The sequence below is a fragment of the Aedes albopictus genome, chromosome 3, assembly GCF_035046485.1.
Source record: "Aedes albopictus strain Foshan chromosome 3, AalbF5, whole genome shotgun sequence".
Classification (NCBI taxonomy): domain Eukaryota; kingdom Metazoa; phylum Arthropoda; class Insecta; order Diptera; family Culicidae; genus Aedes; species Aedes albopictus.
In genome coordinates, this window is record NC_085138.1 from 35,520,827 (window position 1) to 35,548,501 (window position 27,675).

At 42.6% G+C, this 27,675-nt stretch overlaps 1 protein-coding gene across 7 annotated transcripts in view; it reads right to left on the reverse strand.

Annotated features, from left to right (window-relative positions):
- Positions 1–27,675, reverse strand: part of LOC109427338 (extracellular sulfatase SULF-1 homolog) — a 244,272-nt gene that overhangs the window by 168,445 nt on the left and 48,152 nt on the right. For all 7 annotated transcript variants that reach the window (XM_062858925.1, XM_062858922.1, XM_062858924.1 and 4 more), the window contains exon 3: positions 26,516–26,541. The gene's annotated coding sequence lies outside the window, so the exon portion shown is untranslated. The remainder of the gene's footprint in view (positions 1–26,515; positions 26,542–27,675) is intronic.

Consider the following 27,675-nt stretch of genomic DNA (forward strand, 5'->3'; position numbering starts at 1 on the left):
GAGGTTCCTTACCGGGACGGCGAAACCTCATTTGGAAGGTGGCATGCAGCGGGCAGGTACCGTATCCCTTATTCGACGACGATGACGACGACGTCTCCGAAACGTGAATGACTCACATAAAAGGCATATGATATTGTAGTCGCATGTCGTCGTCGCACAAAACAAATGCTGAATGGACGTATTTGATACGTGAGGCTCCCCCGTTGCGGTACGTGATGGAACACTTTTTTGACGAGCGAGAGATGATTGTGAAGGTGGCTGACTAAAGCACAGATAGATCACTGCACTGGTACGATATAGCTAGCCATTTTAAGCAAAACTAAGCATCGCTTTATCGGCGGTATGAGATTTTCAATAACATTTTGTCGACTATCACGTGCAATGGTGTACGCCAGTGAAACATGGTATGTATCAGTGAAGAACGCCCAACAACGGCTGCAAGTCTTTATAAGCAGATGATTGTGGCATGCAATGCATGAATACTTGCTTCGCAACTGTTCAACGCTGAGCTCCTTCGTCGATGTCACCAGAAACTGATACCGACAGCTTTTCAGGAGCGCAGTAGACGTCCCAGACAACCAGGAATCGCATAAGGATGCACGCTGTACATCGTATAAAGTACTATTTTAAGTCACTATCGCATATATGTACGGCTGAGGGACAATTTTCATCGCATATGATGTTATTTTTTGAACTTACTGCGATGTATCTGGTAAAATCATATAAGAGTGCCAATTAACTTTTATAATGCATGACTACATCGTAGTAGACGACATTCCGATGTTTTGTTGCGACGAACTTTGCTTATTCGCAAAAGCGTTCGAGTGAACTCGCAAACTGTCAATTGAATTCGCATAATTGCGTACTGCGATGATTATACGACTTCGTTTGGTGCTTTTCTAATTATGTCAGTTTAACTCGCATTGGTGTGCAAACTAAATCGCATAAAAGTGAAAATAAACTCGTTCAAATGTACATACAAACTCGCATAAGCTAGAATCGTTAACGTTGGCATATTGTGATGTGATATGTGATAACAATGAAAGAGGTGCTGTTGGTGTGCCAGAAAGCTAAAAGAAAGTGAAACTTCATCATTATGGATACAAAACAAGTTACAAAGTCATCATTTTTGTTTTTTTAACCTTAAAATTAACAATGGGTGGTGTTAGCAAGAGAGGAGTAGTGGTAACTGTGCGGGAAAACATGCTACATCTTTTTGATTTCCAAAGAGCCTGCCGAACACGTACAGCGCACGGAAACCAAGTGCATTCCAACAAGCACTGAGGTGAGTTAGAATGTCATGACATTTAATCAGTGTGTTTCATAAGTAGTGTTTGGTGCTAAGTGTGAAGTGCGGCTCGATAATCCAAAGGGCTGCGTGGCCAAATTTTCATTAGTATTGAATTCAAATAACGTCATGCCAAGAACAAAAAACAACCTGGGATGTCTTTATGAATTCCTCCAGAGACACCTTCAAAAATTCTTCCATGTATTTCTACAGGAACTTCTCCAGGGATTGATTTCCCAAGGGACTCATTCAGGAATTTCTCCTTCGTGATTTCCTCCACGGACGTCTTGTGAGATCTCGGTAGTGCTTGTTCCCGTAAATGCTTCCAGAATTCTTCCACGATTCCTTCAGATTTTTTACAGATACTTCTGGAAGGATACATCAGTGATTTCTTCAAGAATTCCACAAGAACTTCACCAGACATTCCACCGGAAATTTCTCCTCGGGGATTTCTTTAGAGTAATTATTCCAGTGATGTTTTTGAGAATTCCATCAGGTATTTCTCCAGGAATTCCCGAAACGATTTCACCAGATATCCTTTTAGTAGGTCTTTCTGCAAGTATTCCTTCAGAGATTTTTTCAGGGATTTCTCTTCCTCCAAAAATTCCGCAAGTGATTGCTCCAATAATTCCATCTAGAATTTGAAGCATTTCTGCAGGAATTTATTTCAGGAATGCATTCAGAAAATTTTACTAGTGATTTCTATAGGAATTCCACCATGGATTCCGTTAGAAATTCTTCCAAGAATTTCTGTAGGGATAACCCAAGAATTCCCTTAGAGATTCCTCCAGGAATTCCTACAGGAACGTCTCCAAGAACTCCTCCAAGAATTCCTCCAGGATTTACTCCAGGGACTTCTTCGAAAATTCCTCCAGGGACTCGCCCTGGAATACAACCAGGTATTGATCCAGAAATTAACCCTGGAATTCTCCAGTGATTGTTCAAGAAATTCCCCCAGGAATTTCTCCACCAGGGATTCTTAAAGAAATTTCTCCAGAGATTCTTCCAGGATTACTCCAGGGATTCCTCTAGGGATTTCTCTAGGAATTCCTTCAAGCATTCCTCTAGGAATTACTCCAGGCCATCTTTCAGGAATTCCTGTAGTAATTCTTTCAGAAATCCCTCCCAGATTTTATCCAGGAATTCCTCCAAGGACTCTTCCAGCAGTTCCTCCAGATATTCCTCTAAGATTTGCTTCAGGGATTCCTCCAGGAATTCCTCCGGGCATTTCTCCAGGACTTCCTCCTGAGATTTCTCTAGGAATTCCATCGAGGATTTCTCCTATAATTCCTCTTGGCTCTTGGCATTCATAAGAAATTCCTCCAAGATTTTTTCCAGACTTCTTCTTCTGTATGGCTTTACGTCCGAACTGGGACTTGGCCTGCCTCTCTCCAACTTAGTGTTCTTTGAGCACTTCCACAGTCATTAATTGGAGGACTTTCTTTGCCAGCCATTGCATGAATTTGTATATTGTGAAGCAAGCACAATGATACACTATGCCCAGGGAGTCGAGAAAATTTTCCCGACCGGAATGGGAATCGAACCCGCCGTCTCCGAATTGGCGATCCATAGCCTTAACCACTAGGCTAACTGGAGACCCATTTTTTTCCAGACATTTCTCCTGGATTTTATCCGTTAATCCCCCCAGGGACTCCGCCACGAATTCATCCAAAAATGCCTCCAGAAATTACTCCACATATTGATCCAGGAGCACCTCCAGGAATTCCTCAAGAAAGTCCTCCAGGGTTTTTTCCAAGAAAACCTCCAGAAGTTCTTCAGGAAAACATCTTAAAATTCCTCCAGGAATTTTCCAGCGATTCCTCCTGGAACTCATCTAGTTATTTCTCGTCAAGGAATTCCTCTAGGGATTCATCCAGAATTTCTTCCAGAGATTCCTCCAGGAGTTGCTCCAGGAATTTATCCAGGGATTCCTTCAGTTTTTCTTCCAAAGATTCCTCCAGCAATTCAGTCTAAGATTCCTCCAGAAATTCCTTGATGAATTCTTCCAGGAATTCCTTCAGGAATTTATTGATGAATTTCTTAAGCAATTCCTGCAGAATTTCTCCCAAAGATTCGCTCAGGAATCGCTTCAGGGATTCCTCCAGTATTTCTACCAGAGATTTCTCCAGGAATTATTCTAGGATTCCTCCAAGAAATCTTCCAGAAATACTTTCAGAAATTCTTCTTCTGCAATTTCTACAGGGATTTCTCACGAAATTTCACCAGGGATTCCTCTTAGAATTCCTCTCAGAATTCTTCTAGGGATTCAACCAGGAATTGATCCAGAAATTCATCCAAGGATACCTCCTGAAATTCTTCCAGGGATTTTTCGAAGAATTTAACTAGGAATTTCTCCTGGGATTCTTTTAGGAATTCCTCCAGGAATTCTTTGAGAAATACCTCTAGGGTTTCCTCCTAGAATTTGTAGGCATTTCTCCAGGAATTGCTCCGGGGATTCCATCAGAGTTTCCTACAGAAATTCCTGCAGGCATGCCTTCAGCAATTCAATTTAGGATTCCTCCAGGACTTCCTAGATGAATTCTTCCAGAAATTCCTTCAGGAATTTATTGGGGAATTTCTTAAGCAATTCCTGCAGAATTTCTCCCAGAGATTCGCTCAGGAATTGCTTCAGGGAGTCATCCAGCATTTCTCCCAGAGATTTCCCCAGGAATTATTCTAGGATTCCTCCAAGAATTCCTCCAGAAAACCCTTCAGAAATTCTTCTAGGAATTTCTACAGGAAATTCTCCCGAAATTTCACCAGGGATTCCTCTTAGAATTCCTCTCAGAATTCCTCTAGGGATTCTGCAATAAATTCTTCAAGGGATATCCTCAGAATTTTCTCAGGTGATTCCTACCTTTATTTCTCTAGGGATTCCTCCAAAAATTCTTCCAGCAATCCATTCTCCAAGAATTCTTCCAGAGATTCTCCCAGGAATTGTTCCAGGAATTTGACCAGGGATTTCCTCTAGAGATTTCATCGGAAATTAGTGATTCCTCCAGTATTTGTTTCAGGAAGGAATTCCTCCAGGAATTGCTCCAGGATTTCCCCCAGAGATTGCACCAGGAATTGCTTCAGGGATTCCTTCAGGGATTCCTCCAGGGATTTTTCTAGAAATTTTTACAATGATTCGTCTAGGGTTCCCTCCAGAAATTCCACCTGGAATTCCTCTAGGAATTTCTTCAGAAATTCATCTAGTAATTCCTCCAGGAATTCCTCAAGGGTTTTTTTTCAGAAATTTATCCAGGGATTCCTCCCAGTTATCCTCTGAGGATTCCTCCAATAATTTCTCCAGGGATTCCTCCAGAAATTTTCCAGCAGCTCTTCAGGAATTTCTCCATGCATTTATACAGAAATTTCTCCAGGGATTCACACAAGAACTCCTCTAGGGGTTCCTTCAAAAATACTTCTATATATTTATTTCAGGGATTGCTTCCAGATATTGCTACAGAAACTCTTCTAGTGATTCTTTCAGAAATCCCTCTCGGGATCTCTATAAAAATTGTTCAGAAGTTCCTCCAGAAATTATCTTCATCTTTTCCAGGATGCGCCCAAGAATGTTTTTTTTTTGTGGTGTTCTTCAGCGATTGTATTGGACTTCTCTCAAATTATTTCAGAAGGATATATACAGGAGCCAATAAATTCTCCAAAAAGTCATCCAGGATTAGTTTAGGAATCCATCCATGAATTCTTTCGAGGATACTCCATGCAGCTTCTGCAAAGGAATTTCTTCAGAATATTTTTTCCTGAGAATTTTTTTTCGTCAAGAAATCCTTCAAGCAGCTATCCATGGATGCCTTCAGGAAATCCCCCAGAGATTCCTCTAGGAGTTTTTTCAGGGATGTTTTGAGGGTGTTGCTTTAGAAAGTCCTTCGGGGATTCTTCCGAAAATTCCTAGATGTACGCGCTTGGTGGAAACCCTGGAGAAATCTCTGAGAAAATATATACAGGACGGCGGAATTCCTGATGAAATCTCTGAATTTCCCCAGGAATGTCTGCCAGAATGTCTTCCAGCCTTTCCGTAAGAATCCTAGAATATAAGAATCTCTGATAGAATCTGTGGAAAAAAAATCTGAAGGGATCCTTGGAGCAATTCCTGGAAGAGAAATGTCTGAAGGAATGTGAAAAAATCTTGGGAATTTTCTTAATACTCTTTTGTAGAACTTCTAAAACAATCTTCAGAGAAAATTCTTTAAAAAGCTTCTGAGAAAACTTTGAAGGAGTTCTAAATTTCTGATTCGTAATGTATCCGTGAATCATTTTCTAAAAAAATCAATGAAGTAATTTTGAGAAAGTTCATGAAAGGTTTTCTAGATAAATGCTTCGAAATTTTTCTGGAGGAATCTCTATGAAAAAATAATAATCTGAAGAAAATCGTAGATGAATTTCTGGAGGACGTTCTAAAATCTAAAATCTAGAAGAACTCGTGAAAGAACTTTCGACTGTTTTTATTTTTTCGTTTTCCTGGATAAAATTTTAAAGTAAATCTACGAGGAGTTTCCAAAGTAGTCTATGAAAGAATTTCCTAAAGAATCCCTGGGGGATTTTTTCAGGAACTCGTGAAAGATTTTTTGAATGAAATCAAGGATGGTTTTTCAGCAAAGGGCCGCGAAAGAGTTATCGAAAATCTGTGGAATTTTTTCAAAGTAATCCTTGGAGAAATTTGTACAGAAATCTCTGGAGGAAAATCTGGAGACATTTCTGAAGAAATTATTAGTCGAATTTATAATAAAAGCCATGGGAGAATTTCTGAAAGAATCCCCCCAAAAAAAATGTTATGGAACCACTAGGACAGTAGCTATAAAAACCCAAACAATACTCATGTCATATATGAGTTGCAGCAGCGCAGATTTTGGTTAATTTGATGTTATTATAACACAATGCTAGAATTCCCTTTAAAGCAGCATATCATAATTATACGTTATATACGAATGAAAGTATTTACTCCGTGGATCGAGCACCATGCCTGTTTTGTTGGACTATTGCCATCTCGTACTTAGCACTATTACCACAAATATTAAATACCCCCAATGTAGTAACTGACTAACCACAGGCCGTAAACCATCCATCCATAAGTCACTCCTTTCACCACACTTCATAAAACTCCGAATGAAGTTGCCCTCTGCGGAGCCATAATAAAAACGCCCAATTCCAGCTTCCGACCAATTTAATCTACCTAAGAGGGCAACAGTATTACTCGCCTCGCTTTCGCTCTCATTAATCAAGTTAATGTCTGCCGATAAGTGCGGCTAAGAAGGCCCAGTCAGTGGAAGCGAAAAAAACCTCAGCCTTTTACCTCTTGGTCAGCAGTCGGGGGCCGTGTTGCGCGATCCAAATTAATACCCCAACTATGTAGTACCTACATCTACAATCTATACATCCTCTCGTAGGAGCTTTCGATTCAAGAATCGAAAAGCAATACCTACATACAAAAAACGAAAGGAAGGATGGATGCAGAGATGAAAAAACATATTTAAATGCAGCGTTTTCTTTTCGTTCTTGTTTTGACCTGCAATTAACCTAATTCGACGTCTAGTCTCGCGTTTCTCAACGATCCACTACTGTTGTGGATCTTTTAACTATTTTTCACAAATATACTCAAATATCCATATCTACAGAATGGAAAAAGCATGGGGTTTCAGTAAGACCAGTAAGACTTCTTCTACTTGGTGTAACGTCCCAACAGGGACTAGCCTTGTTCTATGATCACTTCCACAGTTCAACTGAGAGCTTCCTCTGCTAATGACCATTTTGCATGTTGCGTATATCGTGTGACAGGCGCGAATAAGGTACTTTATGTCCAAGGAAGTGCTATACGAAAAGTTAGTGAACCTGGACCAACTGGGAATCGAACCTGTCACCCTCAGTGTGGTGTTACTACTCGGCAGAGAAAAGAATTGTCAGACAAAATAAACAGAAAACAAGCAACAAAGCAAAGGCGGCGATTACTCTTTATCCCAACTGGTAACAGACATAAGTCCTGTTCAACGACGTAGGTTGAACTTGCTTGAAGTTGCTGCATCCCGCTCTTATCCGTTTGATGACAAATGCGTAAGAGCAAGATGCAGCAACTTCGAGCAAGTTCAACCTGCGTCGTTGAACAGGACTATACATAGATGTCATACATGATCTCGAAATTTTTTGTTGCGGACAAAACGGTAGCTGAATTTTTTTGCGTACTTTTCAACTCGTGAATATTCGAAACTGTTTCATCATAGATCTTCAACAGCGTTGCCGTGTTTACCGACTCGAAGATACCGCACGATTGTCGCAATGCAAGGCTTCAAAATCGCTAAATCCATAGTGTACGATGTTTATCCTATTCTGTTCAAGTTGGGACAAACTTATTTCGCATTGGGTGAATTGTCGCAACAAATGAAGGTTGCGACATTGTCATTATTGTCGCGCGATGGTTGAATTTTGATTCATTGCTACTCCGTAATTGACCCATTAAACCAATGACAGTTCTCGCGTTTAGTATCATACGGGCGTATCTACAATGATCGATTTCTCTGCATCGATTTTCTCTTTGGTAAAAAAAAACTTGGACGGCAAATCATTTTCAATAGTTTTTGTTGTTTTAGATGCTAGTGCTAGTCGTCCTTCACCAAAACACACCGAGAAATTATCCGAATATTGATCGTATTTCTCGGAATGATCCGAAGAGAAAATTGACGAAGAGAAATCGATCATTGTAGATACGCCCGTATGATACTAAACGCGAGAGTTATAGTATGAAGTATTAGTTGCTTCATTTAGATGACTGGGAGTTGTCCAATAGTGATCGCTCAGAAGTTCTCGCCCCTTCCTTTCTCTCCTCCGGTAGATCCCCAACTTTTCTGGGTCCATCTTGATGAATTCAGCAGCCATACCGTAAATCGGGGTCAAATTGATCTCCGGGTTGAAATTGATCAGTCATTTTTCGAGTAGATAAAGCATTTTTTGAATAGTTTCCTCACAAATAGAAATAAGTACAGTCATTGCACAACTATGGGTCACTCTGTCACAATTATTAGTCAGTCAGTTCACCATGCAATTCAAATGGAATTGACCCATAATTGTGGGTGACCCATGATTGTGCTATGACTGTATCAGATTCCAACAGCACGATGCTTAAAAGAAAATTATCCGAAAAACGTCTGATCAATTTCGACCCGAAGATCAATTTGACCCCGGTTTACGGTACCATCTTTACGAGCTAGCTTGTTGGTTATGGCTAGATAGAAACTCTCGTATCTACAATGGTTGATTTCTCTTCATCGATTTTCTCTTTGGATTTTTCCGGGAAATGAGATCAGTGTTCGGATGTATTTCAGTGTAGAACGACTAGGACGAGCATCTAGAACAATAAAACTAACTGGGAATGGTTTGCCTGCCAAGTTATTGACCAAATAGAAAATCGATGAAGAGAAATCGATCATGTATTATACTAAGTGCGAGAAAATCATCCTTAACTGCCCTCAGCATAGCAGTTAAATCATTTTCGTTCTCTGCTGCACAGACATAGTCGTTTTCACTGTTGCCTCGGTCTCCCGTACCTACCCCAAATAACAATCACTCATTTTACAAGCACCAGGGTTCGTAATTTTCGTTTCAGCGATACGAAATATGGCTATTCTCACGGCGGCGGGAGAGCTTATTTTCACTATTTTGCTTGACGAACACTTTTCCCCTTCAGCACTTTTTTCGAGAGTAGCGATTCATGATAACTGAAAATCGCTTCAACCTGCAGATAATTTCTTTTCGTTCTGTTAAATTTTCTCTCACCCAATTTTTACGAAAATCTTTTCAAAGCAGATTAACAAAAACTGTGCCCGCGACGGGATTCGAACCTGGAACATTACTAAAAACATACGCGACACGCGCACTCTATCCACACCACCACGCCAACCACACAGACGGTGTAGAAAGTATACTGCATAAAACCAATCATCGTCGGCGTCATATGAGTCAAGGAAAGACAACATAATCGGCCGACAAAGGGCAAAGGAAATTCTCGCACCTTTGGGAGTGAGTGAAAAAATGTTTTCGCTCTGCTACTTATGCGGGAGATTTCTCAAGCCAGATTTTCGCTGAAAATTGGCGTGAGGGAGAATTCTATTTTCGTGAGAATGAGCGAAAGTTCCGACCGCTGACAAGCACCTTTACGACGAATTAATTCAGTATGATGCTGAATAACATTTGGGTAATTTTTAGGTACAACCTTTGTTCGGGTTTTGTTCACACAAATTTGGAGAAACTATAAAGCATACACAGAAAAAAATATTCATGTAAAATTCAGCGAAAAATCATGCACATGAAGGGAATGCTAGAGTTAGTGCATATTTACATGAGATATCATGTAAAATTACGTTACGTTCGTGTAAATTTCCGCTAATAGTCGCGTAACCGGTTGGTGTCCATGATGGTTTACGCGATGGTTGGCGGAAATTTACACGATGGTAATGTAATTTTACATTATATCTCATGTAAAAGTGCACTTACTCTAGCATTCCCTTTACGTGCATGATTTCTCGCTGAATTTTAATTACATATTTTTTTCTGTGTAGTATTGTGTACCAACTGAACTGTTTGTTGTTAAATAGTTTTACAACTAAATAGTAATGCTGTTATTCAGCTTTACCAAAAATAATTAAAAATAAATAAAATGCAAAATATTTCAATTTCCACGAGAGTTGATGATTGACACTTATGCTGTGAACAACAATATGACTACACATAAATTTACCTAAATCAAGATTCGAACTCAAGACCCGTCAATTGCCAGCCGCGTGCCCTCCTATCTGCGCCATCCTAGAGATGATCAATTGTAGCGCTCAAATCATACATACACTTCCTGTGGTTTAATGATGATCAGACTTCGACTCCTATTCTTCAGCAGTGGTGAATTAGCACAGAACATTATGATTAACAACTGAACAACAGATTAATTCAGCTGTTGTTCAGTAAAAACACGTGTTTTTCATCATGTACTCTGAGTCGATTATGATGAAACGAAAGCGCTTATTTGACATGTGAAAAACGCATTATACAGATACATGAACTACTTTTTACATGAACTTAACAAGAAGCAGAAAAAGGTCTTGTTAAACTATATTGTAATGGATTTACTGCGAGTCGAATATAAAGTTTATTAAACGCTTGAAAACTGTTTTAAATTATCATTGGTAATACCGATATGAAAAGTTGAACATTGGCTACATTTTCAATTGAAAATGCATTTGTACAGTAATGTGTACAGCATAATTAGTTATTAATTGAAGGGCTTTCTTTGTCTGCCATTGCATGAATTTGTACATTTTGAGGCAAGCACAATGATTTACTATGCCCAGGGAGTTGAGAAACTTTTCTCGACTGGAACGGGAATCGAACCCGCCGTCTCCGGATTGGCAATCCATAGCCTTAACCACTAGGCTAACTGGAGACCCCTTGGAATGTCCTGGTTTTCTATTCCTTTAAGGACAAACGTCTTGAAATCCCGCTTCAGCAATGCATCAGAGCTTCAGACGCACAAATCTCAAGGAGCAAGCTTCAAACAACAATGCATTTTATTATTCTGTTCTTGCTCACTTGTAATAAGCTTAAAATAAAAAGCTCAGGTGCGCTGGTTTTGTTTATGAAGAGATTTGTGCTTTCGAAATCGTGAGTAGGTGCCAAAGTCGGCCATTGTGGCGGCCATTTGGGGATTCTAACAAGTCTGTCCTTAAGAATAAACCTTCAGTTATATTGTCCCGAGAACATCCTTTCCGAAATTTCCCTAAAGACAGTTTTATATACTCACATACTGGATATACTCATCTCAGAGCATGATCCTATAGAGATATCAATTGACGTATTCCCGGAACGATCCTTGGAAGAATTCTTGGAGGTATTCTAGTAAAAGCCGTGAATTTATTAAATACTGGAGGAAACTCTTGAGATATCCCAGTAAAACATTCTTGAAGAATTTTCGAATAACTTAGAAAAAATTCACAAATTCTTGGAAAATCCTGTAATTCACCTTAAGGAATTCCTGGACGTTTCGCTGAAATGTATTCAAAAAGAAATGTCTGGAGAAATTTAAAAATGAATTCCTGGTTCATTAGCTAGAGAAATACTGGGAAGAAACCCTGAAAGATGTCCAAAAAAGTCCTGGTGATATTCCTGAAGGAATCCTAGGAGAAGTGCTAAAACAATCGTTGGAGGAAAGCCATGAGGTATTCCCGGAGGGATTTCTGATGAAGTCCCTTGACACATTTTTGAAGGATTCCCCGATGGACTTTCTAGATGAACACCCTCACACCATTCCTGGAAAAACTCTTGTATAAATTTTTAAAGTTATCCCGAGCGGAATTTCTTAAAGAATCACTAAAAGAATTCCTGAAACCATCTCTGGAAGAATTCTTGAAGCAATCCCTAGAAGAATTCCTGCAGAAATACCTGGAGGAAACTCTTGATGAATTTCCGAAAGTGACCTTGGTGGAATTCCTGGATGAATTCCTCCAGTCTTTGGAAGAGTTCTTGGAAGAATTCCTGGAGGGATCCCTAGAGGAATACTGGGAGGAATCGTTGGAGAAATTTTTGAAGAAATTTCTGCAACAATCCCTGGTAGAAATTCTGGAAGAATTTCTGGAGGAACTCCTGGATGAATTCTAGGAGGGATTTCTCGAGGACACCCTGGTAGAATCCCTGAAGCAATCCTGGAGGAATCTTTGGAAGAAAGCCTAGGGGAACTTTTGGACAAACTCCTGACGGAATTCTGGGAGGAATTCTTGAAGGAAATCCTAGCGGAGTTCCTGGAGAAATACCGAAAGGAATTCTCGGAGGAATCCTAGATGAATTCCTGGAGCACTTCCGGGAAAAATCCCTGAATGAAAATCCCTGGAGGAAATCCTAGAGGAATTCTGGGAGTAATCCCTGGAGAAATCCCTGGAGGAATCCTTGCATGAATTTCTAGAAGTCCTGGATGAATTTCTAGAAGTCCTGGAGGAATCCCTAGAGAAATACGTGGGGAAATCCTTAGAGGAATCCATGAAGCAATTCTGGAAGAACCCCAGGAGAAATCCATGGAGAGATTCCTGGATAAATACCTTGAGTAATTCCTGGAGGAATTCCTGAAGTAATTCCTAGAGGAATTTCTAAAAGAATGTCTGGAGGAATTCCTGAAGGAATGCATGGAACAATTCCTGGAGGAATGCCTAGAGGAGTCCTGGAGGAATCCCAGACGAAACCCCTGGAGGAATCCCTAGAGAAATCCCTGGAAGAATTCCTGGAGAAATCCATGGAAAGAGAAATTTCTGAAGCAATCCCTGAAGATTTCTGGAAAAATTTCTGGAGGAGCTGCTACTGGAAATTCTGAGGGGAATCCTCGAAGAATTCCTAGAGAAATTCCAAGGGTAATTCATGGAGGAATTCTTGAAAGAATTCCAGGAGAAGTCCCTGGAGCCTAGAGTAATGTCTTGAAGGATTCCTGGAGGAATCCCTGGAGGAATCCCTAGAGAAATCACTTGAAGAATTACTGGAGGGATCCCTGGAGGATCTCTTTGTGAAACTCCTGGGGGAATGTCTGGAGAAATATATGGAGAAATCCCTAGGCAACTTCCAGGAAAAATTTCTGGAAAAATTGCTGTAGAAATTTCTGAAGGAATTCCTGGAGAAATTCGAGGAGGAATTCCAGGGGTAATTCATGAAGGAATTATTGAAAAAAATCTTGGAGGAGTCCATGTTACTTTAAGAATTCCTAGATGAAATCTTGGAAGATTGCCTGAAGGAATTTCTTGAGGAAATCCCTGGAGGAACTAGGTGTGGAACTTCTGGAAGAACTTCTGGAAGATCTCCTGGAGGAATGCCTAAAAGAATATCTGCGGGAATTCCTATGCAAATCTTTGAAGGAATGCCTCGAGATATTCATGGAGGAATTTCTGGACGAATTTCTAGAGCAATCCTTAGAGGATTAAATATCCCTAGGAATAGCTGTCCAAACCTATGGAGGAATGCCTGAAGGAATTCCTGGATACATGTCTGTGAGAATTCCTGGAAGAATCTTATGAGGAATTTTTATAGGAATCTCTTGAGGATGATGATCCTGTATGGATCTCTGGAGGAATCACTAGAGAAATCCCCCGAAGGAATTCCTTGAGGATTCGTGGAGAAGTTCGTTGAGGAATACCTGTTGGAATTCCTGGATGAATCTCACGAGGAACTCCTGAAGGAGAAATCCTTGGAGGAATTCTTAGAGGAATTTACAAAGGAATCCCTGGTAGAAGTCATGAGGGAATCCCTGGATGAATTTCAAGGTTCGTGGAGGAACTCTTGGAGAAATCCCAGTAGCAGTTCTTGAAGAAATCCCTGGAGAAATCCCGGGAGCAATCCCAAAAGGAATTCCTAAGGAAATTCCAAAGCAATTCCTGGAGGAATTCCTGGATTATTTCCTGGAGGAGCTCCTGAAAGAATTCTAGGATGAATTCCTGAAGGAATCCTTGGAGATTTTTTTTAATAATCCCAGTAGTTGTTCCTGGAAGGATCACAGAAGAAATTCTTAGAGGAATTCCCAAAGAAACACCATGAGGAATTCCTGAGGAAATCCCAGGAGAGCTTTGTAAACGAATCCTATACATGTCAATGGTTGCTCCTCCGTGATTGATCTGAGCTGGTACCAATTGCACTGAGATCCAAATGAATAAGGGCTGGGACACTCCACTTATTCTAAAAGTGCAATTTAAGTAGCTCAAACATTTTTGATCAATAACGGCGCGCCGGCCACGTCCTTATAGTCAGTTGGGAAGGGAGAGAAATGTTAGTGTGCTGGAGCACTTTGCATCCCTAAAACCAGCACGGACTGGGGTATTTATTAGAATAAAAGGATGTGAGATCCTGGAGTCACCGTTGGGTCGGTGATGCGATTGAGGATGTTCGTAAGTTGATAGATTGTGTGGTGGGTGAAGGACAAGCGGCACAGTTCGCTTTGGTTGCATAACTTGTAGGCGTTATATACACTGTGCTGTAGAAGTTGGAAGGAAGGGAAACAATTTTTTGCAATTTGTTTCTGGTTCTAGCGATAGCTATGTGCATATGAATATACATGAGATGTATATGTAGAGAAGAGAGCGAGAGAGAAAGTGGATAGAAAGATACAAAGTAGGATGAAAGGGACGGGCCGCGGATTGAACCCATGACCTTCTGCATACGCATCAGAAGCGGTAGCCACTAGACCAGATCTTTGGAGTTATGGTTGAAATGTTTCAGAGCAAAGTGCAATAAAAAACTTTTTCTGGACTGTTCAGAAAAATCTAAAATCGAATCAGAATCATCAGTATAAAATCTTACTATTTTAATTCTAATTTTATTATGCGTACGGGTTCGGCATAAACTTTGTTGGCTACAAAATCCCAGAAAGAATCCCCCGCTATCAACTGATGGCATCTCATCGTCGGCGTATGCACCAAGTCTCAGCCACCAGAAACGCTGATGACCGTTATTAAGAGATCATTTATATGAATTATATACGCCCCCTGTAGGTAGAGGTAGGTACCGAGTTGACCAGCAGCGGCGCACAATGGCCCGAGTCGGAGCTCAGTCACCTCCCAAGTCGCGTTTAACACCTCATTACGGTCTGTCATTTCTTTCGCTTCGCCACGTTTTATTTCGTTTTTATTTCCCGTCCAACGCAACGGTTTACACGGAGGAAGACTACCGGATTTTGCTTCTCGTTTCGCGCAAAGTCCCTCCTCGCATTTGATTACCTTTTATTCTTATTTCGCCAGTTTTGTTTCTTGAGAGAGACGACGGTGCGACGGCACTTTAAATCCTTCTGGTCCGTTTGTTCGCGCGTGTTAGCAGCGAACGATGCTGCGGAGCCACAAAGTCGACCAAATTATCCGGAAGATCAGCTTCCCGCCGCGCTCCCCGTCGTCTGTGCTGGACTTGGCAACCAAACTTGGTTTGTCATTGCACTATGAGATTTAAGGTGGAGAAAACTCGCCAAATCGACTTTTACAAAATTTGCAAATCTATATCATATGCCAGAAGTTTTGGTTTAGAAATAATAAAAAAATACTCTATTTAATAGAGTATTTTTTTAATATTTCTAAACCAAAACTTCTGGCATATGATATAGATTTGCATGCAGAATGTCTAGGGTTCAATCCTCGACTCGTCCCTTCTCTTTTTTATATCTTACATTCTCCCTCTTCTCAACATATACAGCTCATTCACCAATCCAAGGCCATCGCTAGAACCAGAAACGGGTTCCTACCAACTTCACAGCTCAGTGTCAATGTATCGTATTATGCCAGCAAGTTATGCAATCAGTGAACTGTGCCACATCATCTACACAGTAATCAACACACGAACTTTCACATTACACAGTAAAATTTTTTGAAAATTACACCCGACGTAGACAACTTTGACATATTGAAATTCTATTCAATTTCTTGTATGGAATGTTTAACGCATGCTTCATACTAAGAGCAAGCTGTAAATTCAAAAGCTGATGGAAAAATGTGTGAGGTATGACGGAGTCCTTTTGTTACAGATGATATGATGTAACATTTTTTAACTGTGTACTTTCGGTATCCATGATTCCTAAAACGATCATGATAAAATCATGGAAAATACATCTGCTTATGCGAAAATCGCCCATAGTGCAATCCCCAGAAACGTGTACAGAAGCAAGACCCCGATCCAGTTAAGGGGACGGACGACGCGAAGAATTTCAATAATTCAACGCCTTTATTCTATTATCTGTGCCACACTCCCTCTCACTCGAAAGCATATAAACAGCAAACAGTGCGCGCAAATAACTGTCACTTGCTAACGACCCTATAAGACGGACATAAATTATCCAATCTGCGACCGTATTCATCCCGGGTCCGGATAAAACGGGCGATACGATGAATCTGCTGGATGATAGTGGTTTGGATCACCGAAGGGATGTCTCTATTTTTGAACCCCTTCTCTGGCGGTCTGCGAAATACACGGAGAAACTGAAAAACTCAAAATTAGGTACTTTTAAACTCAATTTTGAGTTCTTTTTCATCTCCCTTTTCATGCGCTCTTTCTGTTGTTGTCAGAGAGTGAAGAGAGAAACAGCCCAACTTTTGCAGTTCCGTGCGTCAAGCCAAAACTGAGTTTCTAGCACAGTACTCAAATTTGAGTGAATACAACCAAGTCAAAATTTCGGTTGAGTGGATAAAACATAAAATTAGGTATTTTTTTCACATGGAAGCAAGCGGGAACAACCCAACAAAAACATCGATTCCATCAACTCAAAATTGGCTTGACGCACGCAACCCCGAAGTTGGGTGGAAAGAACTCACTTTTGGGTAGTTTCATCTCTCCGTGTAGGTATGTAATCCAGTTCAGTCAGCATGAGTAGCAACTGTCAGTCATGATGACAGAAAATTGCTTTCCCTTTTGCTTAGGGGCTGGGTTAGCATAGTACCTCATAGTGAATGGTGCGAAATTGTCGAAAGATGTTGTGCGACATCTTCTTCCCACACGTAGTTCGGTACCATTACCTCGTTCGTTGGCTTTTGTGTGTTTTTAAACCCCTTTTTACCCGCGCGACAAAAAAAAATATAAGATAATATGGATTTGGCAACGGGCTTGGTGGTCTAGTGGCTACCGCTGCTGATTCGTATGCAGAAGGTCCGGAGTCAATCCCTGACTCGTCCTTTTCCTCCTACTTTTTTTATCTTTGTAGCTACTTTCTCATTCTCCCTTCTCTACATACCTTACCTTACCGGACAGACTAAGGCCTGAGTGTCCTCAGCTGTTCGTAGGAGTCGTCTCCATTCTACTCGGTCCATGGCCATGCGCCTCCAGTTCCGCACTCTGCGAAGGGTCAGCAAATAGTCCTCCACTTGATCGACCCACCTTAGGTGGGCCACCTAGCTCGCTGCGCACCACGTCTTCTTGTACCGGTCGGATAGCTCTGGAGAACCATTTTAATCGGGTTGCTATCCGATGTCCTGATGACGCGACCCGTCCACCGTAGCCTCCCGATTATCGCGGTGTGGACGATGATTGGTTCTCTCAGCAGCTGAAGCAGCTCGTTGTTCATTCGCCTTCTCCAAGTTCCGTCTTCCATCTGCAGTCCGCCGTAGATTGTACGCAACACATTCCGTTCAAAAACTTCAAGAGCGCGTTAGTCCTCTGCACGTAAAGCCCATGCTTCGTGCCCATAGAGAACTACCGGTCTAATCAGTGTTTTGTAGATAGTTTACTTCGTGTGACGGCGAACTTTGTTCGATCGTAGAGTTCTGCCGAGTCCAAAGTAAGCTCAATTTTCTACCGCAATGCGTCTCTGAAGTTCACTGCTGGACTCGTTGTCAGTGGTCACCGGTGAGCCCAAGTACACGAATTCTTCAACCGCCTCGATTTCATCAACGTCGATAGAAATTCGGAGCGGCGGGCGCGATAAATCCTCCCTGGAGCCCTTTGCCATCATGCCAAATGTCTTCGACACATTAATGACTAATTCGACTCGCCTGGCTGCATTGCTTAGTGGGATGTACGTTTCCGCCATCGTCTCAAATTTGCAAGCTATAATATCAATATCATCAAGGAAACCAAGAAGCTGAACGGGCTTCGTGAAAATCGTTCTACTCGTGTTCATCCCCGCTCTCCTTATTACACCTTCTGAGGCGTGTTAAACAGCAAGCACGAAAGACTATCACCTTGCCGTCGTAAGCCTCTGCCAGATTCGAAGGGACTCGAGAGTGTCCCTGATACTCGAACTACGCACATCACTCGATCCATCGTCGCCTTGATCAATCGTATCAGTTTATCCAAGAATCCGTATTCGTGCATAATCTGCAATATCTGATCTCGATCGATTGTATCATACGCCGACTTAAAGTCGATGAACAAGTGGGCACGTTGTATTCACGGCATTTCTGTAACATCTGGCCGATGGCAAACATCTGGTTCGTTGTAGCGCGTTCACCCATGAATCCAGCCTCATATTGCCAAACGAACTCCCTTGCAATCGGCCCCATCTCTACATATACATTTCATATATTCGTATGTTCATAGACATCCCCAGAAGTAGAAATTGATTGAAAAAAGTCGTTTTCCGTACTTCCAACTTCCACCGCACAGTGTCAACCTACAAGTTATGCAACCAAGCGAACTATGCCGCTTCAGCTTCATGGCAATCAACACACAATCACATTAAAACACTATAAATAAAAATTCACTACACATGGATCGCATCTCCCATCCTTCCCCTCGAACAACTACCCCTTCCGTTCTGGTTGTGGGGACACAGAGTGCTCTCGGTTCCTAGTAGCAACAACCATCACATTTTTACATTCCTTTTTCCTTCTCAACTGACTTATTCATTTGGATCTTAGTGCAATTTGACCCTAATTGGATTAATCGCGGCTACAAAGTGCTATCCCAGATCATCTTCCGTCGTCTTTCACCTAAAGTAAATGAGTTCGTGGGAACTACCAAGCCGGTTTCATCGACGGCCGGTCGACAACGGACCAGATCTTCACCGTACGGCAAATCCTCCAGAAATGTCGTGAATACCAGGTCCCAACGCATCACCTGTTCATCGACTTCAAAGCGGCATATGACAGTATCGACCGCACAGAGCTATGGAAAATTATGGACGAGAACAGCTTTCCCGGGAAGCTTACCAGACTGATAAGAGCAACGATGGACGGTGTGCAGAACAGCGTAAGGATTTCGGGTGAACTATCCAGTTCATTCGAATCTCGACGGGGACTACGACAAGGTGATGGACTTTCCTGCATACTATTCAACATCACCCTTGAAGGTGTGATGCAACGAGCCGGGCTCAACAGCCGGGGTACGATCTTCACGAAATCCGGCCAATTTGTCTGTTTTGCGGATGACATGGATATTATTGCTAGAACATTTGGAACGGTGGCAGAACTGTAAACCCGCCTGAAACGTGAAGCAGCAAAGGTCGGACTGGTGGTGAATGCGGCTAAGACAAAGTACATGCTAGTAGGTGGGACTGAGCGAGACACGACAAGCCTTGGCAGCAATGTTACGATAGACGGGGATACTTTCGAGGTGGTAGAAGAATTCGTCTACCTCGGTTCCTTGCTAACGGCGGACAATAACGTGAGCCGTGAAATACGAAGGCGCATCATCAGTGGAAGTCGTGCCCAGAGATGGCATGCTCCTCAGTGCGAAACGTGAGAAGAGAAAACATACACTCTACACACGACTTTCAACGTGAGCGAGGGTGAACTACACGCAGAACTCGATGTACACAGCGCAACGAGTAACTTTCACGCAGCGACCGAAAAGACAAAAGAAATTTCACGCAGATTTGTGTAACACCGGATCAACACAAAAAATGTGCTGATCCGGTGTTACACAAATCTGCGTGAAAATTCTTTTGTCTTTTTGCTCGCTGCGTGAAAGTTACTCGTGCGCTGTGTTGTTTCATTTAAGGGTGTACGCAACTTTTTTCACACACAAACCAGCCGCTCACTCTCTGGCATCCATCGCGGCACACTCAAAATGAGTGCTCAAACAAATGTTAGAACGAACATGTTTTTTCAAGTTTTTGCGTGCACATTTTGTGCGCGCAGAATAATAAAATGTGCACACAAAAATTCGTGTTGAGAGCGCACTCAGTCGTGCTTTCAGTGCACGACAAGTGAACAGACAAGTAGATGTGACACTAACGAAATTTCAATCTCATATATCTCATGATCCTGATTACTTAGAGAGTTGGTATCTTCGGCAAAGTTGTTTGGCTGGTCAAGGACTAACCGATAATAAGACTTAAGATTCAAAATTCCACCGCTAGGCGGTGCTAGTGAGCTAACAACTCTCTAAGTAATCAGGATCATGAGATATACAGGGTGCGGCAGGAAAAAATGCGAAAATTTCATGGCGCTATTACACACTAAATATGGAATATATATGACTATTTTTTCATGACAGTGTATCAGTCTATGTCTATATTCTAGCACTATAAAATAAAAATGGAAATGTTTTATTTTTAACATGTGATAATGTAAGCCTAAAAAATGGGTATCAATAAACTGCGCGCCCAATGGTCATAAAACAAAATGGCAAAAAAATAGTAAGAAAAAAAGTTTAAATATGATGAAAACCAGGCCATACTAATCCAGAGCCATGTAGTTTCACATACTAGATGAAATAAGCACATATATATGATAATATTGTAGAGAAAGTTAAAAATGTTGTTTTATCGGATATGAAATTTAGCGACCTGTGTACTTTTCAGTGGTTTGAAAATTCTGATCGTCTTCAGCTTCAGGTGCCGTCTTGTAAAGGATAATTACCAAAATGGGAAAACTTTTTAGTAACTTTTCAGAAAATTAGCCTGTGAGAGATTATGGAACGTTGAAACACAGATTGGTTAACGTCAAATGGACGAAAATGAGGTTTGAAGTTGAAAAACACTTTCGCATTATTTCCTGCCGCATACTGTATGAGATTGAAATTTCGTTAGTGTCACATCCACTTGTCTGTGATTTATGTGATACACGGTAAAAATTCTGCACGCTGATACGTAGGGATTGGCACTTAAATTCGCACTACTTGCGTATCAGTTCTTAAACATTTGAATAGGTATCACTTGGAAAGGAACATTCAATGCCTCTTCGATTTCAATGAAACATCGCTTCAATTCGCTATTGACAATGTTTTGATTTAAAAATAAAAATTAAAAAAAGTTCATCCCACACCCAGATTTGATACCAGGACCTTCACCGTTTTAATCTTCAGTCTTACCACACTCTACTTCACAACTGTTAGAAAGCTATGAATCGAAGCGAAACGCTTTCTACCACCTGTCATCTATATTTACTTTCATGTCTAAAGCAGTCATTCTCAAATCAAGACCTTTTCACTTCGGATCGTATAGCTTTGTACAGTAGTGCAAATCGAAGTGATTTTCAGTTGATTTATCCGGTGTGTTTGTTTTGGTTCTCAAGTCAACACTGACAGCATTGCGAATCCAAAGGAAAAAGCATTTGTGATCATGTTGCTTGGGATGTTGACTAGTTAAGAGATTTTTCCATTGATTCGAGCGTGCAGAATTTTTACCGTGTATCTTAGACAAGCAGATGCAACACTGATAAAATTTCCATCCCATATATCTCAGGATCCTGATTACTTAGAGAGTTGATTTCTTCGGCAAAGTTGTTCAGCTGGTCAAGGGCTTTCAGAATATGGGCCGTATGATTCGTTATTTCACTGCTAGGCGGCGCTAGATAGCGTACAAATTTTACATTTTACATATCTCAGCATTCTGATTCTTTAGAAAGATGGTGTCTTCAGCAAAATTGTTTGGTAGATCAAGGGCTTTCAGAATAATTATCGTTTGGTTCGAGTTTCTGCAGCTAGGCTGCGCTAGTTGCATTTTTTTTGCAAATTTTCCTGATATATATGAAAAACAAAATTTGTTAGCTCACTAGCACCGCCTGTTGGTGGAATTTGGAACCAAAATATCCATCAACTGTAAGTCCTTGACCAGCTTAAGACGCCTGCTTGTCTCTGATATCACAGGATTTGATACCCCTTAGCGGGTTTTGGACTCACTGGCATGCTTTCGGTTCACCAAATGCTCAAACAACACTGACACCTTTGAACACACTGCGTGTGCACTGAGTTCTGTTTTTTCTGCGTGCGCGCAAAAATTGCGCACTGGGATTATGACTTGCTTGCTCTCATTGCTGTCACCCAGCACTCTAGTCATCCGCACAAAAACTCTGCCTGAGAGAAATTATGTACATTTTATTGTGCGTTTTTTCTCTTTCTCTTTTGTAAGGTAAATGAAACTGAGAAGTTCAGTGAAAGATGAGCGTAAATGGGCACAGTTTCTGCGTGACATGCCATCCCTGGTCGTGCCTACTATGGGCTCCAGAAGAAACTGCGGTCAAAAAAGATTCACCCCCGCACCAAATGTACCATGTACAAGACGTTAATAAGACCGGTGGTTCTCTACGCACACGAGACATGGACGATGCTCGAGGAGGACCTGCAAGCACTCGGAGTTTTCGAGCGACGGGTGCTAAGGACGATCTTCGGCGGCGTGCAGGAGAACGTTGTGTGGCGGAGAAGGATGAACCACGAGCTTGCTGCACTTTACGGCGAACCCAGCATCCAGAAGGTGGCCAAAGCCGGAAGGATACGGTGGGCAGGGCATGTTGCAAGAATGCCGGACCACAACCCTGCAAAGTTAGTGTTTGCTAACCATCCGGTTGGTACAAGAAGGCGTGGAGCGCAGAGAGCACGATGGGCGGACCAGGTGGAGCGTGATCTGGCGAGTGTTGGGCGTGACCGAGGTTGGAGAGCTGCAGCTGCAAATCGAGTATTATGGCGGCAAATTGTTGATTCAGTATTATCATGAATTTGATGTTAACTAAATAAATGAATGAATGGATTAATCGCGGAGGAGCAACCATTCAGATGCACAGTCAGTCTAAGTTAAGCTAAGCTAAGCCGTGTAGTTGCCGGCAAGAAAAATAGGACTACGAACTCCAATTCAAGATGTCAGGCAACCAGTGCCGAGGAATGAGTGATCGTGAGGATGAAAAAGATGATCATCGTCACGGAGCCTGCGAGGTACCTGGGCACCCTCACAGTATTTTGACCCTTACCGCGTTAATGCAGGAATCTAGCGTAGCGGACATCTTTTCTGTGCTACTCGTGGGATTTAAACATAAATATTAATAACAGTGAAGAGAATTGTCAGCCAAAAGAGGCACAAAACAAGCATCAAAGAAGATGCGGCGATTACTCTTTATCCCAACTGGTAACAGATAATGACATGATCTCGATTTTTTTGTTGCAGACAAAACGGAAGCTGTATTTGTTGCGTACTTTTCAACTCGTGAATAATCAATTATTATTAACCCAAAATCGAAACTTTTTGATGCTACATCTTCAGCATCGTTGCAGTGTTTACCGAATCGAAGTTACCGCTCGAAAATCACAATGCAAGGCTTAGAAATCTCTCAACTAGTGGTGCACGATCTTTGTCCTATTCTGTTCAAGTTGGGACAAAACTATGTCGCATTGGGTAGAATGTCGCAACAAGTTCAGGTTGCGACATTGTCGTTATTGTTGCGCGATGGTTGAATTTTGATTCACTGAAAAAATAAAAAAAAAAATCTAGTGGTAGTTGTGGTGGCGAGGCTAACCCCTTCACCAGAAGCGGGTTGACTAGCTCTCCGTTAAGGAGAGGAGAAGGAGTTTTAGGGAGCTGCGCACGTAGTGCCAGTGTTGGCAATCCAATTTCCTCTCCAGCTAGGTTGTCGGGTGAGGTATTAAACGGAGCGTGGTTGATGAGGGACATCAACAAGAATCGATATGTGCTCTCGCGAAGGAGGTGGCTGCGCAGCATCTTGACTCCATCATTGCCTTTGCGTCCTCGAAGTCCAACATCAGCAAGGACCTCAAGCAGGTCCTGATGCGACTTCGAAAGTCAATGACGACAGCCTAGCAAGACAATGAGAAACTCATGGAAACTGCAGCAGAACTCTCGAAGACAAAGGTTATGAAGTCCACCCAAACGGAGGCCTTAGCTTTTGCGAATAGCCCAAATAGTGCGGTGGATTCGACTGCTTTTGACAAGCATTCGCAGAAGCGAGTGAGGCTGCCGTCCGGTGAGGAGCTATCAGGCGGTGCCCGCAGGGTACACGGTTGGTAATACCGAAAGCCGTCAGTAATGCCGGTAAGTCAAATCTCAGCCAGGCGTCCCGGAAAGCCGTTAGGCTCTCAGCAACTACAAAGCAAGTAAAGCGGACCAGGACAAGGACCCAACCCCCCCCCCCCTCTTGGACCATACTTGAGTAGGAAAGAACACCGAACCTAGAAGACGTAGGAGATTAAATGCCAAGCGCGAGAAGGGCGACGCAATGCTCTTGTCATCAAGACCAAACAGTCTATGAACTCGGACGTCTTGAAGGCGATGAGGAGCGACGCCAAGCTCGTGGATCTGGTAGCCGACGAGCGCAGTATTAGACGTACTCGTACAGGTGAAATGATCCTCGAACTCAAGCGTGACCAGGAGCCCAAAGGCGCCGCCTACAAAAGTTTGACGGAAGAGGTTCTTGGCGAGGGTGTCGAGGTAAGGGATCTTACAGCGTAGGCGACTCTGAAGGTGAAGAGCCTAGATGAGATCACCGACGCGGAAGAGCTCGTTATGGTACTGCGGCAACAGGGCGAGGTACAGGTAGCCACCGCAGCCGTTCGGCTACGGAAGGGCCCGGCAGGGACACAGCCTTGGTACAGCTACCTGTGGTGGACGCAAATAAGTCCGTTAAACTAGGGAACCTCAAGGTGGGCTGGTCAGTACGCCAACGAACTTGCATGAGCCACCGGAGCTTTGTTTCAGGTGTAGGCCTGTTTGCAGCTCCGGTCTATCTTGATGCATGGGAAATTCCTTGCCTGAATCGTCCAAGAAACCCTTTTTCTTCGATCGCAGTACGCAGTTGCGAATAAAAAATAATTCAAATGTCAGTATCTGTAGAAAGTTTCTGCCAGGAATCAGTCAAGAAATTTCTTGAGCGATTCCTTTTGAACAGGAAACTGGGCTTGTCTGGAAGCCGGACACAAATTATGAGAATGCAAAGGCCCTCACATGACCAAGTTGTGTACGCGATGTGGCGGTGAAGGCCACAAGGCACAAAACTGCACGAGTCCACCCACGTGATTGATTTGTTCTGGGAAGTCTGTGAACAGCCAGCACCCAATGAATAGGTGGTCCAAGGTGCCCGGCCGTAGCTGACAAATCACACTGCAGGTAATGCAGCTGAACCTGAACCACTGTGACGAAGCTCAGCAACTGCTTTGAGTCGCGTATGGGTTCGAAAAATGGCGGCGATATGGACGACCGTTAACCCGAGAGCGGTAGCCGGGGCCCGTGGCGTAGTGGCTACACGGTTGCTTCATAAGCAGATGGTCATGGATTCAATCCCAGCCCCGGCACTTTCGTCAGCTGCTCTTCCCGAGCGTCTTGGTCGAAGACGCGACTGCTCGAGGGTTAAATACCCGGTCCAGGGCTTGGTGTCTACTACCTTCGAGGGCTTTGTGATCGCCAAAGTAAACGGGGTCTTCTTCTGTAGCTGCTCCTATGCGCCTCCGCGGTGGTCGATCGAGCAGTTTACGCAGAAGCTCGACTGTATGGCGACCGTGCTGGCAGGGCGAAGTCCGTTGGTAAGTAATAGCAGGTGTCTTTAATGACTGGGCCGTGGAATGGGGAAGTCGTTTCTCGAACCAGCGGGGTCAGATCCTGCTAGAGGCACTGGATATGCAAGATGTCCATCTGGCGAATGTCAATGCCAAAAGTACCTTTAGTCGGAATGGAGTGGAGACAATTATCGACGTTACGTTTTATAGTCCTGGCCAAACAAGTAGCTCGAACTGAGGAAGAGCGAAACGAACGACGGGTGGTGTTCGCCGCTGCCAAAGACTGAAATAGGGACATGCAAAAAGGCCTGCTTTGAGGGTCTCTCTCTGTGAGAGTGACAATGCAAATCCGTGGGGTGATGCCTTCAGGATCGTGATGGCCAAGATAAGAGGTGTAACGGCTCCTACAGAGCAGACTCCAGAGATGTTGGAGGGGATCATCGCGAGGCTTTTTCCGCGTTTTGATCCTAGCCCTTGGCCTCTTTTCGTAGGACAGTTGGGGACTAGGGCTGGCGTTGAGGAAAGGGTCACCGATGTGGAACTTGCGGCGATATCAAAACCCTTTAGCGTAGGTAAGGCGCCAAGTCCGGACGGAGTTCCGAACCTGACCTCAAAAGTAGCTATTGCAAAGGCTCCCGAGGTGATCAGGTCTGCTTGGACGAGGGAGTTTTCCAGGAAGCTTGGAAGCGGTAGAGTCTGCTTCTATTGCCAAAGGCGGGGAAACCACTCGTAGACCCGCCGGCATACAGACCAATTGACCAATAAGCTTAATCGACACGGCGGGGGAGATGCTCGAAAAGATCATCAACAGAATGTTGAGGCACATCGATGGTGTCAATGGTCCAATTCGGTTTCCGGAAGGGGAGGTCGACCGTAGACGCTATTCTGTTGTTTACAAAAACTGCCGAGGTAGCGCTCCAGCGTAAGAGGAAGGGAATTCGTAATTGTGCAGTACTGACTTTGGATGTAAGGAACGCGTTCAATAACGTCAGTTGGGCGGCTATTACCGATGGGCTCCTGTGTCTGGGAATACTTGGGTACTTGGGTTTTAGGATATTAATAAATTACCTGAAAATGCTCAATTACACCTACCTCTGATGCAGCAATGTACGAGTGATCTGAAAACAAAAACAGAAAAAAATATCAGTTTAATAATAACTGGCAATTGATTAGAACAACAATTATTGTCATTGTTTTTTTCACAAAGAAAAAAAACGACTTATAGCGATAGCAGCCATTGCTTGGCAATAACCAATATTATAAAAGTCAGTTAATAACTACACAGTATGGAATTTAGTCCTCGGTGCTTGTTTATATGTTTGCTCACTTCATGTGCACAAATGACCCATTTTTTAACTTTGTCAGTGCAGTGGAAATTAAAATTTATAACTTCCAAATCTGGCGTTCAATTTGAATAGGTCGTAAGTTTGCTGTGGTTTCTATGCAGATTCGACCAATTTAAATCTAACGCCAGAAATTGTAAGAAAGGGATGGGATATTTCCATAATAACACGGCGTAGCATTTTAACTCAAATGCATAAATTAAAGAACGACTCTAACGGAAAAATTGAAACCGTAAAAAACCTAAAATACCTATTGCATATTCAAAAAAAAAAAGGACGACATACGGCATACCAAGCAATGTTCTTTTCAGCGAAACTCTATTACTCCGACGACTGCAATGCAGTAGCGCCGTTTCCGCCTTCTTCCGGTTCCAATATGGAAACAGTAAACTTGAACCAATCCATCCATTCTGCAATTCAATCAAGCCCCTGCATCCATTCATCCATCCATCCATCCATTCACGTGTGCCACGTGGGGAAGGTGTGTCTGTCGATCCATACAGTGCTGTTTGTTTTGCTCCATTTTTCTTCTTTCGGTGGAAACAGGTGCTTTCCACTACACCAGGTAGAGAGAGCATCAAACCAAAGTCAGTGTCATCAATCTTCCGGAGTTACTTGCTTCCTCCAGGAAGGTACAGAGAGTGGAAAAACTGTTCGTTCCGTTTATTTGAAAAGGAATTGAACGATAAAAATAAACGTTTGTTTGAAATACTATAATAGGTACAGCAAAATGTACAAACATTCAAATATGTGGCTTCGTGGTCGTACGGTTAAGGTCACCAAGCCTTTAGTCGCATCGTGCTAAGGAGCGCGGGTTCGATTCCCGCCGCAGCTGTCAGGAAAAGTTTTCGGCTGTGCCACTGGGCGTTGCATGCTAGTCCGTTGTCTAGTGTCGTGCATCCTTCAAAG